General features: G+C 56.6%; 73 pseudogenes; all 73 read right to left on the bottom strand.

The window, feature by feature from the left end:
- Positions 1–61: 61 nt before the first annotated feature.
- LOC136593318 (5S ribosomal RNA) lies at positions 62–180 on the bottom strand (annotated as a pseudogene).
- An 80-nt stretch (positions 181–260) lies between these two features.
- On the bottom strand, positions 261–379 carry LOC136593366 (5S ribosomal RNA; annotated as a pseudogene).
- An 80-nt stretch (positions 380–459) lies between these two features.
- LOC136593365 (5S ribosomal RNA) lies at positions 460–578 on the bottom strand (annotated as a pseudogene).
- Positions 579–658: 80 nt separating this feature from the next.
- LOC136593364 (5S ribosomal RNA) lies at positions 659–777 on the bottom strand (annotated as a pseudogene).
- Positions 778–857: 80 nt separating this feature from the next.
- LOC136593363 (5S ribosomal RNA) lies at positions 858–976 on the bottom strand (annotated as a pseudogene).
- Positions 977–1,056: 80 nt separating this feature from the next.
- On the bottom strand, positions 1,057–1,175 carry LOC136593362 (5S ribosomal RNA; annotated as a pseudogene).
- An 80-nt stretch (positions 1,176–1,255) lies between these two features.
- Positions 1,256–1,374, bottom strand: LOC136593361 (5S ribosomal RNA; annotated as a pseudogene).
- Positions 1,375–1,454: 80 nt separating this feature from the next.
- LOC136593360 (5S ribosomal RNA) lies at positions 1,455–1,573 on the bottom strand (annotated as a pseudogene).
- An 80-nt stretch (positions 1,574–1,653) lies between these two features.
- Positions 1,654–1,772, bottom strand: LOC136593233 (5S ribosomal RNA; annotated as a pseudogene).
- Positions 1,773–1,852: 80 nt separating this feature from the next.
- LOC136593358 (5S ribosomal RNA) lies at positions 1,853–1,971 on the bottom strand (annotated as a pseudogene).
- Positions 1,972–2,051: 80 nt separating this feature from the next.
- On the bottom strand, positions 2,052–2,170 carry LOC136593357 (5S ribosomal RNA; annotated as a pseudogene).
- Positions 2,171–2,250: 80 nt separating this feature from the next.
- Positions 2,251–2,369, bottom strand: LOC136593356 (5S ribosomal RNA; annotated as a pseudogene).
- An 80-nt stretch (positions 2,370–2,449) lies between these two features.
- Positions 2,450–2,568, bottom strand: LOC136593306 (5S ribosomal RNA; annotated as a pseudogene).
- Positions 2,569–2,648: 80 nt separating this feature from the next.
- Positions 2,649–2,767, bottom strand: LOC136593380 (5S ribosomal RNA; annotated as a pseudogene).
- An 80-nt stretch (positions 2,768–2,847) lies between these two features.
- On the bottom strand, positions 2,848–2,966 carry LOC136593354 (5S ribosomal RNA; annotated as a pseudogene).
- An 80-nt stretch (positions 2,967–3,046) lies between these two features.
- LOC136593353 (5S ribosomal RNA) lies at positions 3,047–3,165 on the bottom strand (annotated as a pseudogene).
- Positions 3,166–3,245: 80 nt separating this feature from the next.
- On the bottom strand, positions 3,246–3,364 carry LOC136593352 (5S ribosomal RNA; annotated as a pseudogene).
- Positions 3,365–3,444: 80 nt separating this feature from the next.
- LOC136593351 (5S ribosomal RNA) lies at positions 3,445–3,563 on the bottom strand (annotated as a pseudogene).
- An 80-nt stretch (positions 3,564–3,643) lies between these two features.
- On the bottom strand, positions 3,644–3,762 carry LOC136593350 (5S ribosomal RNA; annotated as a pseudogene).
- Positions 3,763–3,842: 80 nt separating this feature from the next.
- Positions 3,843–3,961, bottom strand: LOC136593347 (5S ribosomal RNA; annotated as a pseudogene).
- Positions 3,962–4,041: 80 nt separating this feature from the next.
- LOC136593346 (5S ribosomal RNA) lies at positions 4,042–4,160 on the bottom strand (annotated as a pseudogene).
- Positions 4,161–4,240: 80 nt separating this feature from the next.
- On the bottom strand, positions 4,241–4,359 carry LOC136593345 (5S ribosomal RNA; annotated as a pseudogene).
- An 80-nt stretch (positions 4,360–4,439) lies between these two features.
- LOC136593344 (5S ribosomal RNA) lies at positions 4,440–4,558 on the bottom strand (annotated as a pseudogene).
- An 80-nt stretch (positions 4,559–4,638) lies between these two features.
- On the bottom strand, positions 4,639–4,757 carry LOC136593343 (5S ribosomal RNA; annotated as a pseudogene).
- Positions 4,758–4,837: 80 nt separating this feature from the next.
- On the bottom strand, positions 4,838–4,956 carry LOC136593415 (5S ribosomal RNA; annotated as a pseudogene).
- An 80-nt stretch (positions 4,957–5,036) lies between these two features.
- On the bottom strand, positions 5,037–5,155 carry LOC136593378 (5S ribosomal RNA; annotated as a pseudogene).
- Positions 5,156–5,235: 80 nt separating this feature from the next.
- On the bottom strand, positions 5,236–5,354 carry LOC136593341 (5S ribosomal RNA; annotated as a pseudogene).
- A 278-nt stretch (positions 5,355–5,632) lies between these two features.
- On the bottom strand, positions 5,633–5,751 carry LOC136593340 (5S ribosomal RNA; annotated as a pseudogene).
- Positions 5,752–5,831: 80 nt separating this feature from the next.
- Positions 5,832–5,950, bottom strand: LOC136593339 (5S ribosomal RNA; annotated as a pseudogene).
- Positions 5,951–6,030: 80 nt separating this feature from the next.
- On the bottom strand, positions 6,031–6,149 carry LOC136593338 (5S ribosomal RNA; annotated as a pseudogene).
- An 80-nt stretch (positions 6,150–6,229) lies between these two features.
- Positions 6,230–6,348, bottom strand: LOC136593336 (5S ribosomal RNA; annotated as a pseudogene).
- An 80-nt stretch (positions 6,349–6,428) lies between these two features.
- Positions 6,429–6,547, bottom strand: LOC136593335 (5S ribosomal RNA; annotated as a pseudogene).
- Positions 6,548–6,627: 80 nt separating this feature from the next.
- On the bottom strand, positions 6,628–6,746 carry LOC136593334 (5S ribosomal RNA; annotated as a pseudogene).
- An 80-nt stretch (positions 6,747–6,826) lies between these two features.
- On the bottom strand, positions 6,827–6,945 carry LOC136593413 (5S ribosomal RNA; annotated as a pseudogene).
- An 80-nt stretch (positions 6,946–7,025) lies between these two features.
- Positions 7,026–7,144, bottom strand: LOC136593377 (5S ribosomal RNA; annotated as a pseudogene).
- A 278-nt stretch (positions 7,145–7,422) lies between these two features.
- On the bottom strand, positions 7,423–7,541 carry LOC136593333 (5S ribosomal RNA; annotated as a pseudogene).
- An 80-nt stretch (positions 7,542–7,621) lies between these two features.
- On the bottom strand, positions 7,622–7,740 carry LOC136593396 (5S ribosomal RNA; annotated as a pseudogene).
- An 80-nt stretch (positions 7,741–7,820) lies between these two features.
- Positions 7,821–7,939, bottom strand: LOC136593332 (5S ribosomal RNA; annotated as a pseudogene).
- An 80-nt stretch (positions 7,940–8,019) lies between these two features.
- LOC136593331 (5S ribosomal RNA) lies at positions 8,020–8,138 on the bottom strand (annotated as a pseudogene).
- An 80-nt stretch (positions 8,139–8,218) lies between these two features.
- Positions 8,219–8,337, bottom strand: LOC136593329 (5S ribosomal RNA; annotated as a pseudogene).
- An 80-nt stretch (positions 8,338–8,417) lies between these two features.
- On the bottom strand, positions 8,418–8,536 carry LOC136593328 (5S ribosomal RNA; annotated as a pseudogene).
- Positions 8,537–8,616: 80 nt separating this feature from the next.
- On the bottom strand, positions 8,617–8,735 carry LOC136593327 (5S ribosomal RNA; annotated as a pseudogene).
- Positions 8,736–8,815: 80 nt separating this feature from the next.
- Positions 8,816–8,934, bottom strand: LOC136593325 (5S ribosomal RNA; annotated as a pseudogene).
- An 80-nt stretch (positions 8,935–9,014) lies between these two features.
- On the bottom strand, positions 9,015–9,133 carry LOC136593412 (5S ribosomal RNA; annotated as a pseudogene).
- An 80-nt stretch (positions 9,134–9,213) lies between these two features.
- Positions 9,214–9,332, bottom strand: LOC136593453 (5S ribosomal RNA; annotated as a pseudogene).
- An 80-nt stretch (positions 9,333–9,412) lies between these two features.
- LOC136593324 (5S ribosomal RNA) lies at positions 9,413–9,531 on the bottom strand (annotated as a pseudogene).
- An 80-nt stretch (positions 9,532–9,611) lies between these two features.
- Positions 9,612–9,730, bottom strand: LOC136593323 (5S ribosomal RNA; annotated as a pseudogene).
- Positions 9,731–9,810: 80 nt separating this feature from the next.
- On the bottom strand, positions 9,811–9,929 carry LOC136593322 (5S ribosomal RNA; annotated as a pseudogene).
- Positions 9,930–10,009: 80 nt separating this feature from the next.
- LOC136593321 (5S ribosomal RNA) lies at positions 10,010–10,128 on the bottom strand (annotated as a pseudogene).
- Positions 10,129–10,208: 80 nt separating this feature from the next.
- On the bottom strand, positions 10,209–10,327 carry LOC136593320 (5S ribosomal RNA; annotated as a pseudogene).
- Positions 10,328–10,407: 80 nt separating this feature from the next.
- Positions 10,408–10,526, bottom strand: LOC136593466 (5S ribosomal RNA; annotated as a pseudogene).
- Positions 10,527–10,606: 80 nt separating this feature from the next.
- LOC136593319 (5S ribosomal RNA) lies at positions 10,607–10,725 on the bottom strand (annotated as a pseudogene).
- An 80-nt stretch (positions 10,726–10,805) lies between these two features.
- Positions 10,806–10,924, bottom strand: LOC136593481 (5S ribosomal RNA; annotated as a pseudogene).
- Positions 10,925–11,203: 279 nt separating this feature from the next.
- On the bottom strand, positions 11,204–11,322 carry LOC136593317 (5S ribosomal RNA; annotated as a pseudogene).
- Positions 11,323–11,402: 80 nt separating this feature from the next.
- Positions 11,403–11,521, bottom strand: LOC136593316 (5S ribosomal RNA; annotated as a pseudogene).
- Positions 11,522–11,601: 80 nt separating this feature from the next.
- LOC136593419 (5S ribosomal RNA) lies at positions 11,602–11,720 on the bottom strand (annotated as a pseudogene).
- An 80-nt stretch (positions 11,721–11,800) lies between these two features.
- LOC136593394 (5S ribosomal RNA) lies at positions 11,801–11,919 on the bottom strand (annotated as a pseudogene).
- Positions 11,920–11,999: 80 nt separating this feature from the next.
- On the bottom strand, positions 12,000–12,118 carry LOC136593488 (5S ribosomal RNA; annotated as a pseudogene).
- An 80-nt stretch (positions 12,119–12,198) lies between these two features.
- LOC136593294 (5S ribosomal RNA) lies at positions 12,199–12,317 on the bottom strand (annotated as a pseudogene).
- An 80-nt stretch (positions 12,318–12,397) lies between these two features.
- On the bottom strand, positions 12,398–12,516 carry LOC136593314 (5S ribosomal RNA; annotated as a pseudogene).
- Positions 12,517–12,596: 80 nt separating this feature from the next.
- On the bottom strand, positions 12,597–12,715 carry LOC136593313 (5S ribosomal RNA; annotated as a pseudogene).
- Positions 12,716–12,795: 80 nt separating this feature from the next.
- LOC136593402 (5S ribosomal RNA) lies at positions 12,796–12,914 on the bottom strand (annotated as a pseudogene).
- Positions 12,915–12,994: 80 nt separating this feature from the next.
- On the bottom strand, positions 12,995–13,113 carry LOC136593451 (5S ribosomal RNA; annotated as a pseudogene).
- An 80-nt stretch (positions 13,114–13,193) lies between these two features.
- On the bottom strand, positions 13,194–13,312 carry LOC136593312 (5S ribosomal RNA; annotated as a pseudogene).
- Positions 13,313–13,392: 80 nt separating this feature from the next.
- LOC136593388 (5S ribosomal RNA) lies at positions 13,393–13,511 on the bottom strand (annotated as a pseudogene).
- Positions 13,512–13,591: 80 nt separating this feature from the next.
- LOC136593407 (5S ribosomal RNA) lies at positions 13,592–13,710 on the bottom strand (annotated as a pseudogene).
- An 80-nt stretch (positions 13,711–13,790) lies between these two features.
- On the bottom strand, positions 13,791–13,909 carry LOC136593311 (5S ribosomal RNA; annotated as a pseudogene).
- An 80-nt stretch (positions 13,910–13,989) lies between these two features.
- Positions 13,990–14,108, bottom strand: LOC136593310 (5S ribosomal RNA; annotated as a pseudogene).
- A 279-nt stretch (positions 14,109–14,387) lies between these two features.
- Positions 14,388–14,506, bottom strand: LOC136593309 (5S ribosomal RNA; annotated as a pseudogene).
- A 279-nt stretch (positions 14,507–14,785) lies between these two features.
- On the bottom strand, positions 14,786–14,904 carry LOC136593308 (5S ribosomal RNA; annotated as a pseudogene).
- Positions 14,905–14,984: 80 nt separating this feature from the next.
- Positions 14,985–15,103, bottom strand: LOC136593307 (5S ribosomal RNA; annotated as a pseudogene).
- Positions 15,104–15,183: 80 nt separating this feature from the next.
- Positions 15,184–15,302, bottom strand: LOC136593305 (5S ribosomal RNA; annotated as a pseudogene).
- Positions 15,303–15,382: 80 nt separating this feature from the next.
- On the bottom strand, positions 15,383–15,501 carry LOC136593493 (5S ribosomal RNA; annotated as a pseudogene).
- Positions 15,502–15,579: the final 78 nt, after the last annotated feature.

Genomic DNA, 15,579 nt, shown 5'->3' with positions numbered 1-15,579 from the left:
TGGGCTTTCTGCAGTGCGAACGCACCTCCGAAAAGGAAAGAAACCTACTCACGGCCTTAAAAGTCAACAGGACCTGGGATTCCCAGACGGTCACCCATACTGGTACTTGCCAGGCCTCAAGCTGGCTGGCGGCCGCGATCTGACGAGAGCAGGCACATTCAGCTTAGAATGCCCGTTGACAGCTCCTCCTCCTTTCCTATGGGCTTTCTGCAGTGCGAACGCACCTCCGAAAAGGAAAGAAACCTACTCACGGCCTTAAAAGTCAACGGGACCTGGGATTCCCAGCCGGTCACCCATACTGGTACTTGCCAGGCCTCAAGCTGGCTGGCGGCCGCGATCTGACGAGAGCAGGCACATTCAGCTTAGAATGCCCGTTGACAGCTCCTCCTCCTTTCCTATGGGCTTTCTGCAGTGCGAACGCACCTCCGAAAAGGAAAGAAACCTACTCACGGCCTTAAAAGTCAACGGGACCTGGGATTCCCAGCCGGTCACCCATACTGGTACTTGCCAGGCCTCAAGCTGGCTGGCGGCCGCGATCTGACGAGAGCAGGCACATTCAGCTTAGAATGCCCGTTGACAGCTCCTCCTCCTTTCCTATGGGCTTTCTGCAGTGCGAACGCACCTCCGAAAAGGAAAGAAACCTACTCACGGCCTTAAAAGTCAACGGGACCTGGGATTCCCAGCCGGTCACCCATACTGGTACTTGCCAGGCCTCAAGCTGGCTGGCGGCCGCGATCTGACGAGAGCAGGCACATTCAGCTTAGAATGCCCGTTGACAGCTCCTCCTCCTTTCCTATGGGCTTTCTGCAGTGCGAACGCACCTCCGAAAAGGAAAGCAACCTACTCACGGCCTTAAAAGTCAACGGGACCTGGGATTCCCAGCCGGTCACCCATACTGGTACTTGCCAGGCCTCAAGCTGGCTGGCGGCCGCGATCTGACGAGAGCAGGCACATTCAGCTTAGAATGCCCGTTGACAGCTCCTCCTCCTTTCCTATGGGCTTTCTGCAGTGCGAACGCACCTCCGAAAAGGAAAGCAACCTACTCACGGCCTTAAAAGTCAACGGGACCTGGGATTCCCAGCCGGTCACCCATACTGGTACTTGCCAGGCCTCAAGCTGGCTGGCGGCCGCGATCTGACGAGAGCAGGCACATTCAGCTTAGAATGCCCGTTGACAGCTCCTCCTCCTTTCCTATGGGCTTTCTGCAGTGCGAACGCACCTCCGAAAAGGAAAGCAACCTACTCACGGCCTTAAAAGTCAACGGGACCTGGGATTCCCAGCCGGTCACCCATACTGGTACTTGCCAGGCCTCAAGCTGGCTGGCGGCCGCGATCTGACGAGAGCAGGCACATTCAGCTTAGAATGCCCGTTGACAGCTCCTCCTCCTTTCCTATGGGCTTTCTGCAGTGCGAACGCACCTCCGAAAAGGAAAGAAACCTACTCACGGCCTTAAAAGTCAACGGGACCTGGGATTCCCAGCCGGTCACCCATACTGGTACTTGCCAGGCCTCAAGCTGGCTGGCGGCCGCGATCTGACGAGAGCAGGCACATTCAGCTTAGAATGCCCGTTGACAGCTCCTCCTCCTTTCCTATGGGCTTTCTGCAGTGCGAACGCACCTCCGAAAAGGAAAGCAACCTACTCACGGCCTTAAAAGTCAACGGGACCTGGGATTCCCAGCCGGTCACCCATACTGGTACTTGCCAGGCCTCAAGCTGGCTGGCGGCCGCGATCTGACGAGAGCAGGTACATTCAGCTTAGAATGCCCGTTGACAGCTCCTCCTCCTTTCCTATGGGCTTTCTGCAGTGCGAACGCACCTCCGAAACGGAAAGAAACCTACTCACGGCCTTAAAAGTCAACGGGACCTGGGATTCCCAGCCGGTCACCCATACTGGTACTTGCCAGGCCTCAAGCTGGCTGGCGGCCGCGATCTGACGAGAGCAGGCACATTCAGCTTAGAATGCCCGTTGACAGCTCCTCCTCCTTTCCTATGGGCTTTCTGCAGTGCGAACGCACCTCCGAAAAGGAAAGAAACCTACTCACGGCCTTAAAAGTCAACGGGACCTGGGATTCCCAGCCGGTCACCCATACTGGTACTTGCCAGGCCTCAAGCTGGCTGGCGGCCGCGATCTGACGAGAGCAGGCACATTCAGCTTAGAATGCCCGTTGACAGCTCCTCCTCCTTTCCTATGGGCTTTCTGCAGTGCGAACGCACCTCCGAAAAGGAAAGAAACCTACTCACGGCCTTAAAAGTCAACGGGACCTGGGATTCCCAGCCGGTCACCCATACTGGTACTTGCCAGGCCTCAAGCTGGCTGGCGGCCGCGATCTGACGAGAGCAGGCACATTCAGCTTAGAATGCCCGTTGACAGCTCCTCCTCCTTTCCTATGGGCTTTCTGCAGTGCGAACGCACCTCCGAAAAGGAAAGAAACCTACTCACGGCCTTAAAAGTCAACAGGACCTGGGATTCCCAGACGGTCACCCATACTGGTACTTGCCAGGCCTCAAGCTGGCTGGCGGCCGCGATCTGACGAGAGCAGGCACATTCAGCTTAGAATGCCCGTTGACAGCTCCTCCTCCTTTCCTATGGGCTTTCTGCAGTGCGAACGCACCTCCGAAAAGGAAAGAAACCTACTCACGGCCTTAAAAGTCAACAGGACCTGGGATTCCCAGCCGGTCACCCATACTGGTACTTGCCAGGCCTCAAGCTGGCTGGCGGCCGCGATCTGACGAGAGCAGGCACATTCAGCTTAGAATGCCCGTTGACAGCTCCTCCTCCTTTCCTATGGGCTTTCTGCAGTGCGAACGCACCTCCGAAAAGGAAAGAAACCTACTCACGGCCTTAAAAGTCAACGGGACCTGGGATTCCCAGCCGGTCACCCATACTGGTACTTGCCAGGCCTCAAGCTGGCTGGCGGCCGCGATCTGACGAGAGCAGGCACATTCAGCTTAGAATGCCCGTTGACAGCTCCTCCTCCTTTCCTATGGGCTTTCTGCAGTGCGAACGCACCTCCGAAAAGGAAAGAAACCTACTCACGGCCTTAAAAGTCAACGGGACCTGGGATTCCCAGCCGGTCACCCATACTGGTACTTGCCAGGCCTCAAGCTGGCTGGCGGCCGCGATCTGACGAGAGCAGGCACATTCAGCTTAGAATGCCCGTTGACAGCTCCTCCTCCTTTCCTATGGGCTTTCTGCAGTGCGAACGCACCTCCGAAAAGGAAAGCAACCTACTCACGGCCTTAAAAGTCAACGGGACCTGGGATTCCCAGCCGGTCACCCATACTGGTACTTGCCAGGCCTCAAGCTGGCTGGCGGCCGCGATCTGACGAGAGCAGGCACATTCAGCTTAGAATGCCCGTTGACAGCTCCTCCTCCTTTCCTATGGGCTTTCTGCAGTGCGAACGCACCTCCGAAAAGGAAAGCAACCTACTCACGGCCTTAAAAGTCAACGGGACCTGGGATTCCCAGCCGGTCACCCATACTGGTACTTGCCAGGCCTCAAGCTGGCTGGCGGCCGCGATCTGACGAGAGCAGGCACATTCAGCTTAGAATGCCCGTTGACAGCTCCTCCTCCTTTCCTATGGGCTTTCTGCAGTGCGAACGCACCTCCGAAAAGGAAAGCAACCTACTCACGGCCTTAAAAGTCAACGGGACCTGGGATTCCCAGCCGGTCACCCATACTGGTACTTGCCAGGCCTCAAGCTGGCTGGCGGCCGCGATCTGACGAGAGCAGGCACATTCAGCTTAGAATGCCCGTTGACAGCTCCTCCTCCTTTCCTATGGGCTTTCTGCAGTGCGAACGCACCTCCGAAAAGGAAAGAAACCTACTCACGGCCTTAAAAGTCAACGGGACCTGGGATTCCCAGCCGGTCACCCATACTGGTACTTGCCAGGCCTCAAGCTGGCTGGCGGCCGCGATCTGACGAGAGCAGGCACATTCAGCTTAGAATGCCCGTTGACAGCTCCTCCTCCTTTCCTATGGGCTTTCTGCAGTGCGAACGCACCTCCGAAAAGGAAAGCAACCTACTCACGGCCTTAAAAGTCAACGGGACCTGGGATTCCCAGCCGGTCACCCATACTGGTACTTGCCAGGCCTCAAGCTGGCTGGCGGCCGCGATCTGACGAGAGCAGGCACATTCAGCTTAGAATGCCCGTTGACAGCTCCTCCTCCTTTCCTATGGGCTTTCTGCAGTGCGAACGCACCTCCGAAACAGAAAGAAACCTACTCACGGCCTTAAAAGTCAACGGGACCTGGGATTCCCAGCCGGTCACCCATACTGGTACTTGCCAGGCCTCAAGCTGGCTGGCGGCCGCGATCTGACGAGAGCAGGCACATTCAGCTTAGAATGCCCGTTGACAGCTCCTCCTCCTTTCCTATGGGCTTTCTGCAGTGCGAACGCACCTCCGAAAAGGAAAGAAACCTACTCACGGCCTTAAAAGTCAACGGGACCTGGGATTCCCAGCCGGTCACCCATACTGGTACTTGCCAGGCCTCAAGCTGGCTGGCGGCCGCGATCTGACGAGAGCAGGCACATTCAGCTTAGAATGCCCGTTGACAGCTCCTCCTCCTTTCCTATGGGCTTTCTGCAGTGCGAACGCACTTCCGAAAAGGAAAGAAACCTACTCACGGCCTTAAAAGTCAACGGGACCTGGGATTCCCAGCCGGTCACCCATACTGGTACTTGCCAGGCCTCAAGCTGGCTGGCGGCCGCGATCTGACGAGAGCAGGCACATTCAGCTTAGAATGCCCGTTGACAGCTCCTCCTCCTTTCCTATGGGCTTTCTGCAGTGCGAACGCACCTCCGAAAAGGAAAGAAACCTACTCACGGCCTTAAAAGTCAACAGGACCTGGGATTCCCAGACGGTCACCCATACTGGTACTTGCCAGGCCTCAAGCTGGCTGGCGGCCGCAATCTGACGAGAGCAGGCACATTCAGCTTAGAATGCCCGTTGACAGCTCCTCCTCCTTTCCTATGGGCTTTCTGCAGTGCGAACGCACCTCCGAAAAGGAAAGAAACCTACTCACGGCCTTAAAAGTCAACAGGACCTGGGATTCCCAGCCGGTCACCCATACTGGTACTTGCCAGGCCTCAAGCTGGCTGGCGGCCGCGATCTGACGAGAGCAGGCACATTCAGCTTAGAATGCCCGTTGACAGCTCCTCCTCCTTTCCTATGGGCTTTCTGCAGTGCGAACGCACCTCCGAAAAGGAAAGCAACCTACTCACGGCCTTAAAAGTCAACGGGACCTGGGATTCCCAGCCGGTCACCCATACTGGTACTTGCCAGGCCTCAAGCTGGCTGGCGGCCGCGATCTGACGAGAGCAGGCACATTCAGCTTAGAATGCCCGTTGACAGCTCCTCCTCCTTTCCTATGGGCTTTCTGCAGTGCGAACGCACCTCCGAAAAGGAAAGCAACCTACTCACGGCCTTAAAAGTCAACGGACCTGGGATTCCCAGCCGGTCACCCATACTGGTACTTGCCAGGCCTCAAGCTGGCTGGCGGCCGCGATCTGACGAGAGCAGGCACATTCAGCTTAGAATGCCCGTTGACAGCTCCTCCTCCTTTCCTATGGGCTTTCTGCAGTGCGAACGCACCTCCGAAAAGGAAAGCAACCTACTCACGGCCTTAAAAGTCAACGGGACCTGGGATTCCCAGCCGGTCACCCATACTGGTACTTGCCAGGCCTCAAGCTGGCTGGCGGCCGCGATCTGACGAGAGCAGGCACATTCAGCTTAGAATGCCCGTTGACAGCTCCTCCTCCTTTCCTATGGGCTTTCTGCAGTGCGAACGCACCTCCAAAAAGGAAAGAAACCTACTCACGGCCTTAAAAGTCAACGGGACCTGGGATTCCCAGCCGGTCACCCATACTGGTACTTGCCAGGCCTCAAGCTGGCTGGCGGCCGCGATCTGACGAGAGCAGGCACATTCAGCTTAGAATGCCCGTTGACAGCTCCTCCTCCTTTCCTATGGGCTTTCTGCAGTGCGAACGCACCTCCGAAAAGGAAAGCAACCTACTCACGGCCTTAAAAGTCAACGGGACCTGGGATTCCCAGCCGGTCACCCATACTGGTACTTGCCAGGCCTCAAGCTGGCTGGCGGCCGCGATCTGACGAGAGCAGGCACATTCAGCTTAGAATGCCCGTTGACAGCTCCTCCTCCTTTCCTATGGGCTTTCTGCAGTGCGAACGCACCTCCGAAACAGAAAGAAACCTACTCACGGCCTTAAAAGTCAACGGGACCTGGGATTCCCAGCCGGTCACCCATACTGGTACTTGCCAGGCCTCAAGCTGGCTGGCGGCCGCGATCTGACGAGAGCAGGCACATTCAGCTTAGAATGCCCGTTGACAGCTCCTCCTCCTTTCCTATGGGCTTTCTGCAGTGCGAACGCACCTCCGAAAAGGAAAGAAACCTACTCACGGCCTTAAAAGTCAACGGGACCTGGGATTCCCAGCCGGTCACCCATACTGGTACTTGCCAGGCCTCAAGCTGGCTGGCGGCCGCGATCTGACGAGAGCAGGCACATTCAGCTTAGAATGCCCGTTGACAGCTCCTCCTCCTTTCCTATGGGCTTTCTGCAGTGCGAACGCACTTCCGAAAAGGAAAGAAACCTACTCACGGCCTTAAAAGTCAACGGGACCTGGGATTCCCAGCCGGTCACCCATACTGGTACTTGCCAGGCCTCAAGCTGGCTGGCGGCCGCGATCTGACGAGAGCAGGCACATTCAGCTTAGAATGCCCGTTGACAGCTCCTCCTCCTTTCCTATGGGCTTTCTGCAGTGCGAACGCACCTCCGAAAAGGAAAGAAACCTACTCACGGCCTTAAAAGTCAACAGGACCTGGGATTCCCAGACGGTCACCCATACTGGTACTTGCCAGGCCTCAAGCTGGCTGGCGGCCGCAATCTGACGAGAGCAGGCACATTCAGCTTAGAATGCCCGTTGACAGCTCCTCCTCCTTTCCTATGGGCTTTCTGCAGTGCGAACGCACCTCCGAAAAGGAAAGAAACCTACTCACGGCCTTAAAAGTCAACAGGACCTGGGATTCCCAGCCGGTCACCCATACTGGTACTTGCCAGGCCTCAAGCTGGCTGGCGGCCGCGATCTGACGAGAGCAGGCACATTCAGCTTAGAATGCCCGTTGACAGCTCCTCCTCCTTTCCTATGGGCTTTCTGCAGTGCGAACGCACCTCCGAAAAGGAAAGCAACCTACTCACGGCCTTAAAAGTCAACGGACCTGGGATTCCCAGCCGGTCACCCATACTGGTACTTGCCAGGCCTCAAGCTGGCTGGCGGCCGCGATCTGACGAGAGCAGGCACATTCAGCTTAGAATGCCCGTTGACAGCTCCTCCTCCTTTCCTATGGGCTTTCTGCAGTGCGAACGCACCTCCGAAAAGGAAAGCAACCTACTCACGGCCTTAAAAGTCAACGGGACCTGGGATTCCCAGCCGGTCACCCATACTGGTACTTGCCAGGCCTCAAGCTGGCTGGCGGCCGCGATCTGACGAGAGCAGGCACATTCAGCTTAGAATGCCCGTTGACAGCTCCTCCTCCTTTCCTATGGGCTTTCTGCAGTGCGAACGCACCTCCAAAAAGGAAAGAAACCTACTCACGGCCTTAAAAGTCAACGGGACCTGGGATTCCCAGACGGTCACCCATACTGGTACTTGCCAGGCCTCAAGCTGGCTGGCGGCCGCAATCTGACGAGAGCAGGCACATTCAGCTTAGAATGCCCGTTGACAGCTCCTCCTCCTTTCCTATGGGCTTTCTGCAGTGCGAACGCACCTCCAAAAAGGAAAGAAACCTACTCACGGCCTTAAAAGTCAACGGGACCTGGGATTCCCAGCCGGTCACCCATACTGGTACTTGCCAGGCCTCAAGCTGGCTGGCGGCCGCGATCTGACGAGAGCAGGCACATTCAGCTTAGAATGCCCGTTGACAGCTCCTCCTCCTTTCCTATGGGCTTTCTGCAGTGCGAACGCACCTCCGAAAAGGAAAGCAACCTACTCACGGCCTTAAAAGTCAACGGGACCTGGGATTCCCAGCCGGTCACCCATACTGGTACTTGCCAGGCCTCAAGCTGGCTGGCGGCCGCGATCTGACGAGAGCAGGCACATTCAGCTTAGAATGCCCGTTGACAGCTCCTCCTCCTTTCCTATGGGCTTTCTGCAGTGCGAACGCACCTCCGAAACGGAAAGAAACCTACTCACGGCCTTAAAAGTCAACGGGACCTGGGATTCCCAGCCGGTCACCCATACTGGTACTTGCCAGGCCTCAAGCTGGCTGGCGGCCGCGATCTGACGAGAGCAGGCACATTCAGCTTAGAATGCCCGTTGACAGCTCCTCCTCCTTTCCTATGGGCTTTCTGCAGTGCGAACGCACCTCCGAAAAGGAAAGAAACCTACTCACGGCCTTAAAAGTCAACGGGACCTGGGATTCCCAGCCGGTCACCCATACTGGTACTTGCCAGGCCTCAAGCTGGCTGGCGGCCGCGATCTGACGAGAGCAGGCACATTCAGCTTAGAATGCCCGTTGACAGCTCCTCCTCCTTTCCTATGGGCTTTCTGCAGTGCGAACGCACCTCCGAAAAGGAAAGAAACCTACTCACGGCCTTAAAAGTCAACGGGACCTGGGATTCCCAGCCGGTCACCCATACTGGTACTTGCCAGGCCTCAAGCTGGCTGGCGGCCGCGATCTGACGAGAGCAGGCACATTCAGCTTAGAATGCCCGTTGACAGCTCCTCCTCCTTTCCTATGGGCTTTCTGCAGTGCGAACGCACTTCCGAAAAGGAAAGAAACCTACTCACGGCCTTAAAAGTCAACGGGACCTGGGATTCCCAGCCGGTCACCCATACTGGTACTTGCCAGGCCTCAAGCTGGCTGGCGGCCGCGATCTGACGAGAGCAGGCACATTCAGCTTAGAATGCCCGTTGACAGCTCCTCCTCCTTTCCTATGGGCTTTCTGCAGTGCGAACGCACCTCCGAAAAGGAAAGAAACCTACTCACGGCCTTAAAAGTCAACAGGACCTGGGATTCCCAGACGGTCACCCATACTGGTACTTGCCAGGCCTCAAGCTGGCTGGCGGCCGCAATCTGACGAGAGCAGGCACATTCAGCTTAGAATGCCCGTTGACAGCTCCTCCTCCTTTCCTATGGGCTTTCTGCAGTGCGAACGCACCTCCGAAAAGGAAAGAAACCTACTCACGGCCTTAAAAGTCAACAGGACCTGGGATTCCCAGCCGGTCACCCATACTGGTACTTGCCAGGCCTCAAGCTGGCTGGCGGCCGCGATCTGACGAGAGCAGGCACATTCAGCTTAGAATGCCAGTTGACAGCTCCTCCTCCTTTCCTATGGGCTTTCTGCAGTGCGAACGCACCTCCGAAAAGGAAAGAAACCTACTCACGGCCTTAAAAGTCAACGGGACCTGGGATTCCCAGCCGGTCACCCATACTGGTACTTGCCAGGCCTCAAGCTGGCTGGCGGCCGCGATCTGACGAGAGCAGGCACATTCAGCTTAGAATGCCCGTTGACAGCTCCTCCTCCTTTCCTATGGGCTTTCTGCAGTGCGAACGCACCTCCGAAAAGGAAAGCAACCTACTCACGGCCTTAAAAGTCAACGGGACCTGGGATTCCCAGCCGGTCACCCATACTGGTACTTGCCAGGCCTCAAGCTGGCTGGCGGCCGCGATCTGACGAGAGCAGGCACATTCAGCTTAGAATGCCCGTTGACAGCTCCTCCTCCTTTCCTATGGGCTTTCTGCAGTGCGAACGCACCTCCAAAAAGGAAAGAAACCTACTCACGGCCTTAAAAGTCAACGGGACCTGGGATTCCCAGCCGGTCACCCATACTGGTACTTGCCAGGCCTCAAGCTGGCTGGCGGCCGCGATCTGACGAGAGCAGGCACATTCAGCTTAGAATGCCCGTTGACAGCTCCTCCTCCTTTCCTATGGGCTTTCTGCAGTGCGAACGCACCTCCGAAAAGGAAAGCAACCTACTCACGGCCTTAAAAGTCAACGGGACCTGGGATTCCCAGCCGGTCACCCATACTGGTACTTGCCAGGCCTCAAGCTGGCTGGCGGCCGCGATCTGACGAGAGCAGGCACATTCAGCTTAGAATGCCCGTTGACAGCTCCTCCTCCTTTCCTATGGGCTTTCTGCAGTGCGAACGCACCTCCGAAACGGAAAGAAACCTACTCACGGCCTTAAAAGTCAACGGGACCTGGGATTCCCAGCCGGTCACCCATACTGGTACTTGCCAGGCCTCAAGCTGGCTGGCGGCCGCGATCTGACGAGAGCAGGCACATTCAGCTTAGAATGCCCGTTGACAGCTCCTCCTCCTTTCCTATGGGCTTTCTGCAGTGCGAACGCACCTCCGAAAAGGAAAGAAACCTACTCACGGCCTTAAAAGTCAACTGGACCTGGGATTCCCAGCCGGTCACCCATACTGGTACTTGCCAGGCCTCAAGCTGGCTGGCGGCCGCGATCTGACGAGAGCAGGCACATTCAGCTTAGAATGCCCGTTGACAGCTCCTCCTCCTTTCCTATGGGCTTTCTGCAGTGCGAACGCACCTCCGAAAAGGAAAGAAACCTACTCACGGCCTTAAAAGTCAACGGGACCTGGGATTCCCAGCCGGTCACCCATACTGGTACTTGCCAGGCCTCAAGCTGGCTGGCGGCCGCGATCTGACGAGAGCAGGCACATTCAGCTTAGAATGCCCGTTGACAGCTCCTCCTCCTTTCCTATGGGCTTTCTGCAGTGCGAACACACCTCCGAAAAGGAAAGCAACCTACTCACGGCCTTAAAAGTCAACGGGACCTGGGATTCCCAGCCGGTCACCCATACTGGTACTTGCCAGGCCTCAAGCTAGCTGGCGGCCGCAATCTGACGAGAGCAGGCACATTCAGCTTAGAATGCCCGTTGACAGCTCCTCCTCCTTTCCTATGGGCTTTCTGCAGTGTGAACGCACCTCCGAAAAGGAAAGACACCTACTCACGGCCTTAAAAGTCAACGGGACCTGGGATGCCCAGCCGGTCACCCATACTGGTACTTGCCAGGCCTCAAGCTGGCTGGCGGCCGCGATCTGACGAGAGCAGGCACATTCAGCTTAGAATGCACGTTGACAGCTCCTCCTCCTTTCCTATGGGCTTTCTGCAGTGCGAACGCACCTCCAAAAAGGAAAGAAACCTACTCACGGCCTTAAAAGTCAACGGGACCTGGGATTCCCAGCCGGTCACCCATACTGGTACTTGCCAGGCCTCAAGCTGGCTGGCGGCCGCGATCTGACGAGAGCAGGCACATTCAGCTTAGAATGCCCGTTGACAGCTCCGCCTCCTTTCCTATGGGCTTTCTGCAGTGCGAACGCACCTCCGAAAAGGAAAGAAACCTACTCACGGCCTTAAAAGTCAACGGGACCTGGGATTCCCAGCCGGTCACCCATACTGGTACTTGCCAGGCCTCAAGCTGGCTGGCGGCCGCGATCTGACGAGAGCAGGCACATTCAGCTTAGAATGCCCGTTGACAGCTCCTCCTCCTTTCCTATGGGCTTTCTGCAGTGCGAACGCACCTCCGAAACGGAAAGGAACCTACTCACGGCCTTAAAAGTCAACGGGACCTGGGATTCCCAGCCGGTCACCCATACTGGTACTTGCCAGGCCTCAAGCTGGCTGGCGGCCGCGATCTGACGAAAGCAGGCACATTCAGCTTAGAATGCCCGTTGACAGCTCCTCCTCCTTTCCTATGGGCTTTCTGCAGTGCGAACGCACCTCCGAAAAGGAAAGAAACCTACTCACAGCCTTAAAAGTGAACGGGACCTGGGATTCCCAGACGGTCACCCATACTGGTACTTGCCAGGCCTCAAGCTGGCTGGCGGCCGCGATCTGATGAGAGCAGGCACATTCAGCTTAGAATGCCCGTTGACAGCTTCTCCTCCTTTCCTATGGGCTTTCTGCAGTGCGAACGCACCTCCGAAAAGGAAAGAAACCTACTCACGGCCTTAAAAGTCAACGGGACCTGGGATTCCCATCCGGTCACCCATACTGGTGCTTGCCAGGCCTCAAGCTGGCTGGCGGCCGCGATCTGACGAGAGCAGGCACATTCAGCTTAGAATGCCCGTTGACAGCTCCTCCTCCTTTCCTATGGGCTTTCTGCAGTGCGAACGCACCTCCGAAAAGGAAAGAAACCTACTCACGGCCTTAAAAGTCAACAGGACCTGGGATTCCCAGACGGTCACCCATACTGGTACTTGCCAGGCCTCAAGCTGGCTGGCGGCCGCGATCTGACGAGAGCAGGCACATTCAGCTTAGAATGCCCGTTGACAGCTCCTCCTCCTTTCCTATGGGCTTTCTGCAGTGCGAACGCACCTCCGAAAAGGAAAGAAACCTACTCACGGCCTTAAAAGTCAACGGGACCTGGGATTCCCAGCCGGTCACCCATACTGGTACTTGCCAGGCCTCAAGCTGGCTGGCGGCCGCGATCTGACGAGAGCAGGCACATTCAGCTTAGAATGCCCGTTGACAGCTCCTCCTCCTTTCCTATGGGCTTTCTGCAGTGCGAACGCACTTCTGAAAAGGAAAGAAACCTACTCACGGCCTTAAAAGTCAACGGGACCTGGGATTCCCAGCCGGTCACCCATACTGGTACTTGCCAGGCCTCAAGCTGGCTGGCGGCCGCGATCTGACGAGAGCAGGCACATTCAGCTTAGAATGCCCGTTGACAGCTCCTCCTCCTTTCCTATGGGCTTTCTGCAGTGCGAACGCACCTCCGAAAAGGAAAGAAACCTACTCACGGCCTTAAAAGTCAACAGGACCTGGGATTCCCAGACGGTCACCCATACTGGTACTTGCCAGGCCTCAAGCTGGCTGGTGGCCGCAATCTGACGAGAGCAGGCACATTCAGCTTAGAATGCCCGTTGACAGCTCCTCCTCCTTTCCTATGGGCTTTCTGCAGTGCGAACGCACCTCCGAAAAGGAAAGAAACCTACTCACGGCCTTAAAAGTCAACAGGACCTGGGATTCCCAGCCGGTCACCCATACTGGTACTTGCCAGGCCTCAAGCTGGCTGGCGGCCGCGATCTGACGAGAGCAGGCACATTCAGCTTAGAATGCCAGTTGACAGCTCCTCCTCCTTTCCTATGGGCTTTCTGCAGTGCGAATGCACCTCCGAAAAGGAAAGAAACCTACTCACGGCCTTAAAAGTCAACGGGACCTGGGATTCCCAGCCGGTCACCCATACTGGTACTTGCCAGGCCTCAAGCTGGCTGGCGGCCGCGATCTGACGAGAGCAGGCACATTCAGCTTAGAATGCCCGTTGACAGCTCCTCCTCCTTTCCTATGGGCTTTCTGCAGTGCGAACACACCTCCGAAAAGGAAAGCAACCTACTCACGGCCTTAAAAGTCAACGGGACCTGGGATTCCCAGCCGGTCACCCATACTGGTACTTGCCAGGCCTCAAGCTGGCTGGCGGCCGCGATCTGACGAGAGCAGGCACATTCAGCTAAGAATGCCCGTTGACAGCTCCTCCTCCTTTCCTATGGGCTTTCTGCAGTGCGAACGCACCTCCGAAAAGGAAAGCAACCTACTCACGGCCTTAAAAGGCAACGGGACCTGGGATTCCCAGCCGGTCACCCATACTGGTACTTGCCAGGCCTCAAGCTGGCTGGCGGCCGCGATCTGACGAGAGCAGGCACATTCAGCTTAGAATGCCCGTTGACAGCTCCGCCTCCTTTCCTATGGGCTTTCTGCAGTGCGAACGCACCTCCGAAAAGGAAAGGAACCTACTCACGGCCTTAAAAGTCAACGGGACCTGGGATTCCCAGCCGGTCACCCATACTGGTACTTGCCAGGCCTCAAGCTGGCTGGCGGCCGCGATCTGACGAGAGCAGGCACATTCAGCTTAGAATGCCCGTTGACAGCTCCTCCTCCTTTCCTATGGGCTTTCTGCAGTGCGAACGCACCTCCGAAAAGGAAAGAAACCTACTCACGGCCTTAAAAGTCAACGGGACCTGGGATTCCCAGCCGGTCACCCATACTGGTACTTGCCAGGCCTCAAGCTGGCTGGCGGCCGCGATCTGACGAGAGCAGGCACATTCAGCTTAGAATGCCCGTTGACAGCTCCTCCTCCTTTCCTATGGGCTTTCTGCAGTGCGAACGCACCTCCGAAAAGGAAAGAAACCTACTCACGGCCTTAAAAGTCAATGGGACCTGGGATTCCCAGCCGGTCACCCATACTGGTACTTGCCAGGCCTCAAGCTGGCTGGCGGCCGAGATCTGACGAGAGCAGGCACATTCAGCTTAGAATGCCCGTTGACAGCTCCTCCTCCTTTCCTATGGGCTTTCTGCAGTGCGAACGCACTTCCGAAAAGGAAAGAAACCTACTCACGGCCTTAAAAGTCAACGGGACCTGGGATTCCCAGCCGGTCACCCATACTGGTACTTGCCAGGCCTCAAGCTGGCTGGCGGCCGCGATCTGACGAGAGCAGGCACATTCAGCTTAGAATGCCCGTTGACAGCTCCTCCTCCTTTCCTATGGGCTTTCTGCAGTGTGAACGCACCTCCGAAAAGGAAAGACACCTACTCACGGCCTTAAAAGTCAACGGGACCTGGGATGCCCAGCCGGTCACCCATACTGGTACTTGCCAGGCCTCAAGCTGGCTGGCGGCCGCGATCTGACGAGAGCAGGCACATTCAGCTTAGAATGCACGTTGACAGCTCCTCCTCCTTTCCTATGGGCTTTCTGCAGTGCGAACGCACCTCCAAAAAGGAAAGAAACCTACTCACGGCCTTAAAAGTCAACGGGACCTGGGATTCCCAGCCGGTCACCCATACTGGTACTTGCCAGGCCTCAAGCTGGCTGGCGGCCGCGATCTGACGAGAGCAGGCACATTCAGCTTAGAATGCCCGTTGACAGCTCCGCCTCCTTTCCTATGGGCTTTCTGCAGTGCGAACGCACCTCCGAAAAGGAAAGAAACCTACTCACGGCCTTAAAAGTCAACGGGACCTGGGATTCCCAGCCGGTCACCCATACTGGTACTTGCCAGGCCTCAAGCTGGCTGGCGGCCGCGATCTGACGAGAGCAGGCACATTCAGCTTAGAATGCCCGTTGACAGCTCCTCCTCCTTTCCTATGGGCTTTCTGCAGTGCGAACGCACCTCCGAAACGGAAAGGAACCTACTCACGGCCTTAAAAGTCAACGGGACCTGGGATTCCCAGCCGGTCACCCATACTGGTACTTGCCAGGCCTCAAGCTGGCTGGCGGCCGCGATCTGACGAGAGCAGGCACATTCAGCTTAGAATGCCCGTTGACAGCTCCTCCTCCTTTCCTATGGGCTTTCTGCAGTGCGAACGCACCTCCGAAAAGGAAAGAAACCTACTCACAGCCTTAAAAGTGAACGGGACCTGGGATTCCCAGACGGTCACCCATACTGGTATTTGCCAGGCCTCAAGCTGGCTGGCGGCCGCGATCTGACGAGAGCAGGCACATTCAGCTTAGAATGCCCGTTGACAGCTTCTCCTCCTTTCCTATGGGCTTTCTGCAGTGCGAACGCACCTCCGAAAAGGAAAGAAACCTACTCACGGCCTTA

Source organism: Eleutherodactylus coqui, unplaced genomic scaffold, assembly GCF_035609145.1.
Source record: "Eleutherodactylus coqui strain aEleCoq1 unplaced genomic scaffold, aEleCoq1.hap1 HAP1_SCAFFOLD_532, whole genome shotgun sequence".
Classification (NCBI taxonomy): domain Eukaryota; kingdom Metazoa; phylum Chordata; class Amphibia; order Anura; family Eleutherodactylidae; genus Eleutherodactylus; species Eleutherodactylus coqui.
The sequence above is the reverse complement of the archived record's forward strand: the minus strand, read 5'-3'. Positions and strand labels throughout refer to the sequence as shown.